General features: G+C 35.8%; 1 protein-coding gene across 2 annotated transcripts in view; it reads right to left on the reverse strand.

Annotated features, from left to right (window-relative positions):
- Nucleotides 1-12,002, reverse strand: part of TNKS (tankyrase) — a 154,687-nt gene that overhangs the window by 121,686 nt on the left and 20,999 nt on the right. The window lies entirely within an intron of this gene.

A 12,002-nucleotide genomic window follows, 5' to 3' on the forward strand; every position in this document is an offset into this window, starting at 1 on the left:
TGCACCACCTGGGAAACCCAACTATAGTATACATTATACTACATAACAAATGTTAAGCAATGATTTAATTATAAATCTGTTCCTACATATATTAGCAAAAAATTATATTTTTGCAACTGTAAAAACACTACATTCCTATTCTTAGGTCAAATTTAATGTAAGTAAATTATTTTAAAATAAATGTTAATAGCTTTAAATACATTCAAAGTTTTTCTACAAAACTACTCTGCAACCAAGATTTATAAGGTCTGATTAGCCAAATCCAAGAAAACTCTTCCTTTGATATAAATATTTATTTTCATTTGCAAAATTTTCATTTTAAAAATACTTCCTCTTTATACTTTTTCCCAACAGAGTTCTTACCTCCAAAAAAACTAAACATTTAAACTCGTCAAATTTTAACATTCATTGGCAATAAATACTGGTCCTAAATACCAAATTAAATTTGGGACTCAGAGTGATCAATTCTATTCCTGTCAACATACTCATGCTCATCAGTAAGGTTTAACATAAGCGAGACTCATGTTGATTTTTGTGTGTGTTTGATGCTCGGTGGCTATCTTTTCACTGAACGAGTAGTGACATTCACTGAGTGAAATAAGCTTCTTTCATCTTAATTAGTATCCTTTGGAGAAACCTCTGAGAATCTCAAATATAATGCCTGGCTTAAATTGACCTTACTAATACAGCTCTTCTAAAATGAGATTTCGATGGCACCCCACTCCAGTACTCTTGCCTGGAAAATCCCATGGACAGAGGAGCCTGGTGGGCTGCAGACCATGGAGTCGCTAAGAGTAGGAAATGACTGAGCGACTTCACTTTCCCTTTTCACTTCATACATTGGAGAAGGAAATGGCAACCCACTCCAGTGTTCTTGCCTGGAGAATCCCAGGGACGGCGGAGCCTGGTGGGCTGCCGTCTGTGGCGTCGCACAGTCGGACACGACTGAAGCGACTTAGCAGCAGCAGCAGCAGCAGCAGCAGCAGCATTCTAGTATACTGTAATAGGAAATGGCAACTCACTCCAGTATTCTTGCCTGGACAATTCCGTGGACAGAGGAGCCTGGCGGATTACAGCCCATGGGTCACAAAGAGTCAGACATCACTGAGTAACTGAGCACATTCTAGTATAATGTACAGAGAACCAAGCAAGCTGGAGAAAAGTTTTGAAGTCATGGTTGCGTAGTCTTAGTTTGGTCTGGTTAGCCATAAATTAAGATGATTAGTAATTTTCCAGTGTCCCAGAGTTATACCGTCCAGTACAGTAGCCACACACTAAACGCAAGTATTGAGTCTGAAATGTGGCTAGTGAGACTGATGATCTGAATTATTCATTATATTTAACTTTAATTAAATATTAAAACTGAAGCATGATTCAACTACTGGAAAATGTTTCATCTGTTTTGAACACCTTAGATATGTGAATCTACCATTTCAACTGTAAACTAGAGCAACTGATGAGGTAGGGTAGGGGCGCTCTTCCTCTCCCCTCTGCTGGCTCTTCAGCAACCGAGCATCCCACAGTGCCTGCGGCCGTCATTTGGCCCTCTTCTCTCAGCGTCATCTTTTGTAGCGCATGGTACAAGGACCACAAGGAGCTGGCACACTTCGATTATTCTTCTTTTCACAATCTATGTATGTAACAAACTATCTAAAAGTGGCTTGTGGCATTTTTTCTAATCAAATCAGTCAGGCCCTGGCTTTGGCCCTGGATTGTCATGCAACATGAACAACAGGGTGTAGCCCTGGGCACTGTAAGATGTTTAACACCACCCCTGACCTCTACCCGCTAGATGTCAACAGCATTCCCCCACTGTAACAACCAAAACCATCTCTAGACATTGCTAAATATCTCCTCAATGGGCAAAACTATTCCTGTCTGAAACCACTGCTCCTGAGGGTCTCACAGGCCCACAGCCGATCCCCTTACACACACTCACTTGTGTGAGGTGGGATACATGCAGGTCTATGCTTCTCTCCTCTCCACACTTTTACCTATCTGGTGGGTTACTGCATTCGATTTCATTTGAAGGAAGGTTTTTGTGGTTTAATAACTTAATAAGAAAGAAGCAAATGGTAAATTAGTAAAATAGTAACTCGTAAATAACTTTTTAAAAAGCAATAGTAAATAGTAGTAAATGGTAAATATAAAAGTGATTTCTAAGGATTCTTCTAATTTTAAGATGCTGTGACCTATGAAAATATTTTTTAGGTACTGACTTTATATTAATAGAGCAGTTTTATTTATTACAAGGGAGAAAAACTACTTTAACTGGCTTAAACAACATGAAAATTTATTGAAGAAGAGAGGTATCTCATCAAAAGCAAAGGCAAAAACATGTCCCCAAATTTATCCTGTTGCTGCCGATCCCTGTCTCTCAGCTCTGTCGCCATCACCCTCAGATACAGACAATACATATACTTATGCCATCTGAATCTTAATTCCAAATTCTCATTAGAGAGAATTTGCTCCAGCTTGCCTCAAAATCCTGTTCTGGACTTCAAAAGTTTTTCCAGAGAAGAGGAAGAGGCAATAAAAACAATGATGATGGAGAAAGAGGCATTAGTTCTAGAGTGCTTGGGCAGATCTCAATGGGCATCTACAGCAGTAAGAGATCTTAATTTTAAAGTATTATATAGAATACATGGTAAATGAGTAAGCTTACAAAAATGTGTCTCAATTTTACACATTTCTACAGTGTTTTAATGTTTATTACAAATGACATGCCGTGCTAAGTCACTTCAGTCGTGTCCAACTCTTCGTGATGCTATGAGCTGTAGCCCACCAGGCTCCTCTGTCCATGGGATTCTCCAGGCAAGAATACTGGAGTGGGTTGCTATTTCCTTCTCCAGGGGATCGTCCTGACCCAGGGATCGAACCTGTGTCTCTTACATCTCCTGCACTGGCAGGAGGATTCTTTACCACTAGTACCACCTGGGAAGCCCCAATTACAAATATATATTATGTTTATAATGAGAGGAAAATGAGAGAGAGATTTCTCCTCAGACAAAAAAGATCTTTATGCACACTGTGTAAGTATGCTCACCAAAACAATACTTCTCTTAAAGCTGCTGTTTAAGTAATTAATTTGTAACCAATGGAGAAATAAAAATTAGGTAGTTCTTATCAACTGAATAACATTAAATATGGCAGTAGCATTAAATTAACAAGACCAATAAAAAATAAATACATTAATTTAGAAACTGTGATAATGCTGAGACTGGAGAATAAGTCTTAAGTAAAACTGTCATGAAGTAATTTTCTATTGTATAAAAGTTCAGGTTTTTAACCATACCACCTTTTGTCTTTGCCTTTGATATAAAAGTCACCAAAAATTCAGAATTTTGTCAACATACTTGTGAAATATTACCTAATTTTACCTCAATGAACTATCTGCCTTTATGTGCCTCTGAACTTAGAAAAAAAGTGCATTCTTATTTTTTCCCGGTGAGGTACACAGGAATAAATGGATTAAAAATAGGTTTCTATTTAATGAGGCACATAAAGGCAGATTGTTCACTGAGGTAAAATTAAGTTCAAAAAATCAAATTCTCTCCTAAGGCTGCTTCACTTACTAGTGGCAAATCACCACAGTTCAGAGTGGTCCTCTGGAACCAGACTGAACGGGTTAGAACCCCAGGTCCACCATCTCCTAGTTCTAGGACCCCCGGAAGCAACGTCACCTCTCTGTGCCTCCATTTCCTCATCTGTAAATCAGGAGGTAGTAACAGAATCTACTCATGGAGTTACTAGGAGAACAAAATAAATATCTGAGGCACTCTTAGAACAGTGACTAACATATAGTCCACATGTGCTTATTAAGAATTTTTTAAAAACATTAGGAAACTAATTCAAGAAAATAAAATTTTACCAAATTTACATAAGAGAGTAGTTCTTTAGGATAAAATTTTGGCATGAAATGTTTTAATAAAAGAATCATCCAGTTAAATTTTGTTCCTATAACCCAGTCTTCCTATAAATAGAAAAAATCAAGAATTTTTGAAGAAGCCCATTACATCTGGAGTAACTGAGGTAAGTATTATTCTGTATGTGTATACAGCAGATTTTAATATCCAATTCAATTATATCCTTTTTGCAATAAGAAGTTAAGGCAGGCCCCAATACATGTGGGAAATCAGTCTTATCTTCTTACACAAACCACAATTTAAGATAAAGCAGGTAGTAGAATAAATATAAGAGTGATTATGACAAAGCATATCTCCTTTCTACCTGGAAACCCTAGAGAATCAAGTCTAAAAGAAAGTCCTGTCTAGGAGTCAGACAAATTTGGGTTTGAGAAGACTGCTCTCTACTTAGCAACTGTCTGGCCTGAGGCAAATGACTTCACCTCTGTCAATTTCAATTTCCTCTTTCATAAAACACTACCTTCCACCAAGGACTGATGTCACAATTGAGACTATATATAAACATTATATATAGTCTCAATTATGACAGCAATACATACATACATATACATATATATATACATATATATACATATATATATACATATATATATATATATATACATATAAACAAACCTAGCTTGGTTCTTAGCACATGATAGGAACTCAATAAAAACCCTGGCCCTTCAATCAGTTTTTCATTTGCTTTCAAAAACAGAACCACAAACACAGAAGGTTCTAAAAAAAGAAAAAAACCAGTTGATTAAAATAAAGGCAAACTGGTAACAGCTCTAGGAACAATGAATCTGTGCCCAAGCATTGTTTTATGCTTGCTTGTACTTAGGAGATTACTTTTTCTAATACTTGACTAGACTCAGCTAGATAAAATACTAATTAAGGGACAAAGCAGACATTTCAGTCTGACCAAACAAGTTTATAACATTGGTGCGCAGTTGTGTGCGACTCTTTGAGACCCCCTAAACCGCAGACCGCCAGGGACTGAACCTGTGTGTCCTGCCTGCATCAGCAGGTGGATTCTTGACCACTGCGCCACCTGGGAAGCCCTCAAGTTTATAACAGGACGACAGAAGTCTTACAGTGCTAGGGACAGCAGCCACATGCAAGAGCTGCTTTCCAGTCTGTCTCCAAGAGAAGTTTCAGACACATGGTTTTCTGAATCCATCCCTAAACTGTCAAGGGCCGAGTAAGGCCTCAAGGACTTACTAGTATTTCCAGGGAAATTCTTCATTAGTATAAAATATTAAAACCAATTCAGTTTTAGTGCTACTAGACACAAGGTTTAAAGTCACATGTTTTAAAATATTTTCCACGAAGAACATAGGGTTGAGCTGATGTCGTAATATTCTGATTCTGCTTTGAATTTCAGTTTCTTCAATAGTATCACAACTTTATTATTTTCCTATGTCTCTAGGAATTCAAATGACTGGAACCTCAATACACTGTTGTACTTTCAATCTGAAGGAGGAAAAGAACCTAACAGTTAAGTTTTCATTCTTTGGGAAATAAATAATTTTTTAATGCAACTTATTTTGTATTAGATTCAATAAATTATCCTATGAGTGATACTCTTAATGACAGTACTCAGTCACACTTCTCTCACCTTAGCTCCTTTAGCCCACGTTCAGGACGAAAAGAATGCCTTTTTCTTTTATCCAAGTTTTTCCTGTGCTCTTTCCCTCCTCTCATTCCTAGGGGATTGCAATTTTCAGAAACAGCCAATTATGATGCCCTCCAATAGCTTGAAGAACTACTTCCTCATAATTAATTTGCCTTTAAAAAATTATCATTGTTCACACTTCTTTACAACTGTCAAGCTTTCATAGGCTTTTTACTCAGTCACAGCAAATCACTAGAGCTTCATACTGCTATTGAAATATTTGTGGGGAAAGGTTTAAGTTACAATAATTTTCCATTATCCTATCTGCAATGTCTCTGCTAAGTTAAAAGACAAAAATTGCAATTAAAAAAAAATTTCATGTCTCATCAAATCATAATTCAAGTTTACACAGTTACAATGAATCTGAAACAAAAGACATAAATGAGTTCACAGTGACGGCAACAAAGAGCCACATATCTCTCATCAAGGTTTTACTGATGGTCAGAATACAAAAATGATCTCTGAGGACATCTTATGCTGCCATCCAAGGGAGAAAGAGAGCGGAAGGGAACAAGCATTTGCTGAGGCTCTACCTGCTTTATTATTTCAGTTAACTTCCCATAACAACTCAGTGCAGCAGGTCTGATGCCCGCCTTATAAATGGGAAATTGAGGCTCAATGCAATTAAATTGTTTGTGGTTAAAGAGAATTCATACTTAATCCTAAAGCCATTATCATTCTACACAAGTACAAGTCAAGATCACACCAGAACTGTAACTCAAGCTTTCTTTCCTTTATGTGACTTTTAATGGGGGTATCTATGCAATTGTCCTAAATACCTTCCTCCAATGACCAATGACCTTGTCCTAATCCCATCAACATGCAACCACAACTCTGCAGGAACACCAAGACACCAGGGATTCATTTCAGGAGACCCACTAGAATACTTCTTGCTCTTGTTCCCTCCATCATTATAGTCAAGTAAATTCTTTCAAAAGTTCAACACTCAAAATGGTGCCCCCAAAGGCAAAATAAAACATACACCCTCTATCTCTAACCACGATTATTTATACCACAGCAAATATAGAAAAGTTCAGGCTTGACACAAAATAAACATATATTTGGACACACTGTGGTATTTCTTAATGTCTTATTTGGACTGTCATACCTGAGGGCAGACTATCAAACAACTCACAATTAAGTGACATTCTTAATCCCGGATTCTGTTTATAGATGAAAAATCTAACACTCACTCCATTTAAAAAAAACAGAATTAGCAGATTTAAATAACTGAACAAATAAACAATTTTTTAAAGCCCTGAAACTGCAATTATTATACTTAACAACTTCTAGTTTGGTCAGTGAGAAAGAGGAGTGAGAAGGACTCTATAAATCTTTATCTCCAATTTGGGCCTGCCTCTGAATCTCAGTTACTAGGGATCTGTACAAAGCAAGGACACAATTTCTTAAATAATATCACAACTACAACTATTACACGCATTTCAGATAACATGGTGATCATGTGAAGACAGAGCCAAATGGTTACATGAGCCATTTGTCTCAAATACCACTTTCATACAACCCCAAGCTTAAGCCATGCATCTCAATGAACTCCATAGATTATCTGAATGACCATGTTTAATCTAAAAGTAAATGCAAGCATATAATTAATTTCCTTAACAGACAGTCTTGAGCATTAAGTAAAGCATTATCTCACTTTAAAAAATGTATGAGGTTTTTTTTGGTCATTCTTTTGTTCTGTTATTTGACCTCTTCCCCTCTAATTTAAGCATCTTTGATATATTTCTTAAATGAGAATGAAGGCATTCATTCTGGAAACTTTAATAAAATACAATGAACAAATAAACTCTCTATATAAATATATATATTTAACACTATTAACCAGAATGTCTACTAAAGTAGTCCCAAATTTATCAGGTAAATGCAAAAACACTAACCTTCTTGAATGCAGCCGAAATCAGTGGGCAAGTCATCAACATAATGGTGCTCAGTGTCAGAAGGGATTATTTCAGGAGAGAAAAATTACTATCATTTTTGGCTCTTCTCCTTTTGAAGGATACAAGTATGGAATTTTGCCAACTTTTTACTTTTACAAAAATGCTACACTGAGACTTGTTTAAAAGATCCCAATTCAGTTTTTACATGGAAAATGGATATTAAAAATGCCAAAGGGAGGTACTCTGGCAGGAAGAGGCAAGAGACAGAATAATGAAACAAAGGCAAACAAATCAAATTCTGAAGGCTTCACTGAATTTTCAATGAATTTTTGCAAGGAGTAAGAAAGGTGTGGGCAATGACTTTTCTTAACCTAGCTCATTTATAGATGACATATGGATAAAGTGACAAGCTAATTCCAGAGCCCTAGTCAAGTTCTTCAGCAGCTATATTTCTTTGATTCTTATTAAGAAGCTCTAGCTTTCCAGTAATCAGGGTTTACATATGTGATTAATGAAAATGACATTCTCTATAGTACTGTTTATAAAATAGTGAAAAATCAGAAATCTTCTAAGTGGCCTAATATGGGTGAATGATTTAAAAAGTGGTTATTTCTATATAATTCTTGACAGCCTTTAAAAGTGAGGTTAGATAAAAAAATATTCACTGATAATGAAATACAGTCATAACACAAAGTGAAAAAATAAAAAATGGCATGTGTGGAATGATCTCATTAAAGGACTATGTACTCAGGTACACTGACTCTAACAGCACTATCTGACAGAACTTTGTACAATGACAGACATTTCAATACTCACACACTCTGATACAGTAACCAATAGACGGATATGGTTATTAAATGCCACTTGAAATGTGGCTAGTGCAACTGAAGAATTAAATTTAAAATATTTTACATTTTAACCAGGTTTCATTTATTGGCTACACTATCAGACAGCATAAATCTAGATGGACAGAAAATGAGGTGTGCCAGTTAATATCACTGTACTTGCTAATAAACTCAGAAAGCTGTTCATCTTCAATATACTATATTTGAAATAACAGAAGACAAGAATATATCAGAAGTGATCCCATTCTTCCCTCCTCAGCTCCCAATCCCATGCCACTCTCAAGTTCCAGGACTTTTTAATCAAAGGACCATGGAAGTGATCAGTAAAGGGGTATATGATTTGAAGAGAAACATGAGTATGTAGAACAGATAATTTAAACTAGAGTTTGAACAAGGAAAGTAAATATATCTTTCTAGATAGAAGACACAGAAAATAGAAATCATTCCTGGAAATCATAAAGTGAGATTACTTTAGGAATGAGTTATAATAATAAAGACTTAGTTTAAGCTTTAGTAAATAGATTATCTTAAGTTTTTTTAAAGCAAGGTAAAGACTGCCACTTTAAATTTGTTAAGTATTTGATGATCTAAAAAACTAAACTAAGAATAAAGAAGAATCTTTGGCACATTTAAAGAATGAAATTAAGTTTTTAGGCTTAAAATACACTCTTAAATAAATCTCACTAAGCAGAGAGAACTTTTCATTCTCAGTCAAGAAAACATTTCTTATTATAACAACTTTATATCAGCTCTAGAGACTGTGGGAAAGAAACAGCTTTCTCCTTTCGTTACTAGTAAAATGGTAGGAAATTTGAATCATCCATTTCATGCATAGGATATAAACATTAGTGAAGAACTTTGATTAAGTACTTTGAGTTGCCTTCAAGGGAAAACAGTGAATTATATATCATCTAACCACAGCAATTTTTGGTAGATTTACCAGCATCACCTTTTTCTTTCTTCTCCCTCCCTATCTCAACTCTTCAATTCATGACAGAACTCGTGGGTTTAATCTACAAGCACCAACAAAAAATGTTTGACAGTCCATTCATTACAGACAATCCATAACCAGAAGTCAATGCATGCTCAGGACCAATACTCAACAACCCATCCTTAATGAAGAATAACAATGATTTGATGAACAGTTGATTACCTAAACATAGTTTATATCTGACTATAAAATATTTTATATTTGTATATAAATATAGGAGTATCTGTATTACCTAGCAATCATACTCTAAAGCATTTACCTCAGAGAAAAGAAAACTCATCTCTACATAAAAATTTGTACACAAATGTTCACAGGGGCTTTATTTGTAATAGCCAAGAAGTTGAAACAACCAAAACGTTCTTCAGTTGTGAATGCTAAACTACAGCACATCAAAACCATGGCATAATAATCAGCAATTTTAAAAAAGATCTGGAAGGCAAATAGGAAAAAAAAAAGCCAATCTCAAAAAAGTTACATACTGTATGATTCCTCTTATAGCATTCTCAAAATGACAAAATTATACAGATGAAGAATATGTTACTGGTTGCTAAGGGTTAAGGATCTGGGATGGAGAGTAGATCATTATAAAAGTAGGCTATACATGTTTCAATGCTATTCTCCCAGAACGTCTCACCCTCACCTTCTCCCTCAGAGTCCATAAGACTGTTCTATGCATCTGTGTCTCTTATTCTGTCTCACATATAGGGTTATCGTTACCATCTTTCAAATTCCATATATATGCATTAGTATACTGTATTGGTGTTTTTCTTTCTGGCTTACTTCACTCTGTATAATGGGCTCCAGTTTCATCCATCTCAATAGAACCGATTCAAATGTATTTTTTTTTTAATGGCTGAGTAATATTCCATTGTGTATATGTACCACAGCTTCCTTATCCATTCGTCTGTTGATGGACATCTAGGTTGCTTCTATGTCCTGGCTATTGTAAACAGTGCTGCGATGAACATTGGGATACACGCGTCTCTTTCAATTCTGGTTTCCTTGGTGTATATGCCCAGCAGTGGGATTGCTGGGTCATATGGCAGTTCTATTCCCAGTTTTTTAAGGACTCTCCACACTGTTCTCCATAGCATATGTGAAACAGAACACCATTCCATGTTCGATGCATGAGACAAATGCTCAGGACTGGGGCGATGGGATGACCCAGAGGGATGGGATGGGGAGGGAGGTGGGAGGGGGGTCCAGGAAGGGGAACACATGTAAACCTATGGCTGATTCATGTCAATGTATGGCAAAAACTACTACAATATTGTAAAGTAATTAGCCCCCAACTAAAATAAATAAAAAAAATAAAAAAATAAAAAAAATAAAAATAAAAATAAAAGTAGGCTATAAGTAGGCTTCCCTGGTGGCTCAGATGGTAAAGAATCTGCCTGCAATGCGGGTTCAATCCCTGGGTTGGGAAGATCCCCTGGAGAAGGGAACAGCAACCCACTCCAGTATTCTTGCCTGGAGAATCCCATGGACAGAGGAGCCTAGCTGGCGACAGTACATGGGGTTGCAAAGAACTGGACACGACTAAGCAACTAATACTTGCACTTTCTTTCATAAATAAACTGAATGAAGGGGAGCTTCCAATAATATCTTCTGTAACTTGACTGCAGTTACATGAATCTGAACATGTGATTAAATGGCACAGAACTCTACACGTTGTACCAACACTAGTTTCCTATTTTTGATACTGTATTATGACATCGTAAGATGTAACCAAAGGGTGAAACTAGGAGAAGTATACATGGACCTTCCTGTACAATTTTTGGAGCTTTCTATGAATCTAAAATTATTTCAAAACAAAAAGTTAAAAATACATAATAAATGCCTCTTATTATGTAAAGAGTTCTAAAGAGTCAAATATAATAAAGTAATATGATTTTTTAAGATCTGTGGTTTATTGTTAAGTACAACAATCTCGCAAAGACAACATAAAAGGAAATTTTCTTAAAAGCAGCGACAGAATGAAAAATTCAAGAGGTACAGGTAGGAAAATAGAACACTTCAGCCTATAGAAGGTGAAAATTGTGTAAAATTCCATAATTAACAACAGAAAAATCCAATGGATGCAACAAAGTGAAGCAAGAAAGAATGAGAGTAGGGAAGTTGAAGGTCTAGAAGATTTGGTAAGAGTACACATCACATTCAGTAACAGTTATCACATAGTAACTTATCACAAATAACTTAAGAGATTTAGTAATCAGAGAATATGTGGTAAACTCAAGCTTTTCAGATTAGTTTTGTGAATGACTTAGTCTAGGACATGGCTGTTTTAGTGAGAGACTTAGGAGGAAATGGGAGAATCAAGTGAAAGTGGAAGATGTCAAAGATCAAAAAGGACAGGGTATTCAAGGGTCATGTTGAAATGACCTTGAATTTCATTTGGTAAAATTGGCTGATGAAGTGATAAAGGATAATGACAGAGAATAGGATAAAGAAGTTTTGTCAGACAATGCAATAATTTGAGGAAAACTAAAAAATATATTTGAAGCTGGAATAGATGGCTATGAAGAGGGAGAAAATCTTAATAATGGCACCACCTCTGTATCTTTAAACGTGACGTATTTATTTGAGTTTTATCAGAAAAATAGCCAATTATACTGAAATGGGTGCCATTCAAGAAGATAAAAATTTGTAAATAAACCTGTCAAATGCTAAACAAATGTCCATCAT

This window comes from Giraffa tippelskirchi, chromosome 8 (genome assembly GCF_054371585.1).
Source record: "Giraffa tippelskirchi isolate mGirTip1 chromosome 8, T2T-mGirTip1v1.2.pri, whole genome shotgun sequence".
Taxonomy (NCBI): Eukaryota; Metazoa; Chordata; class Mammalia; order Artiodactyla; family Giraffidae; genus Giraffa; species Giraffa tippelskirchi.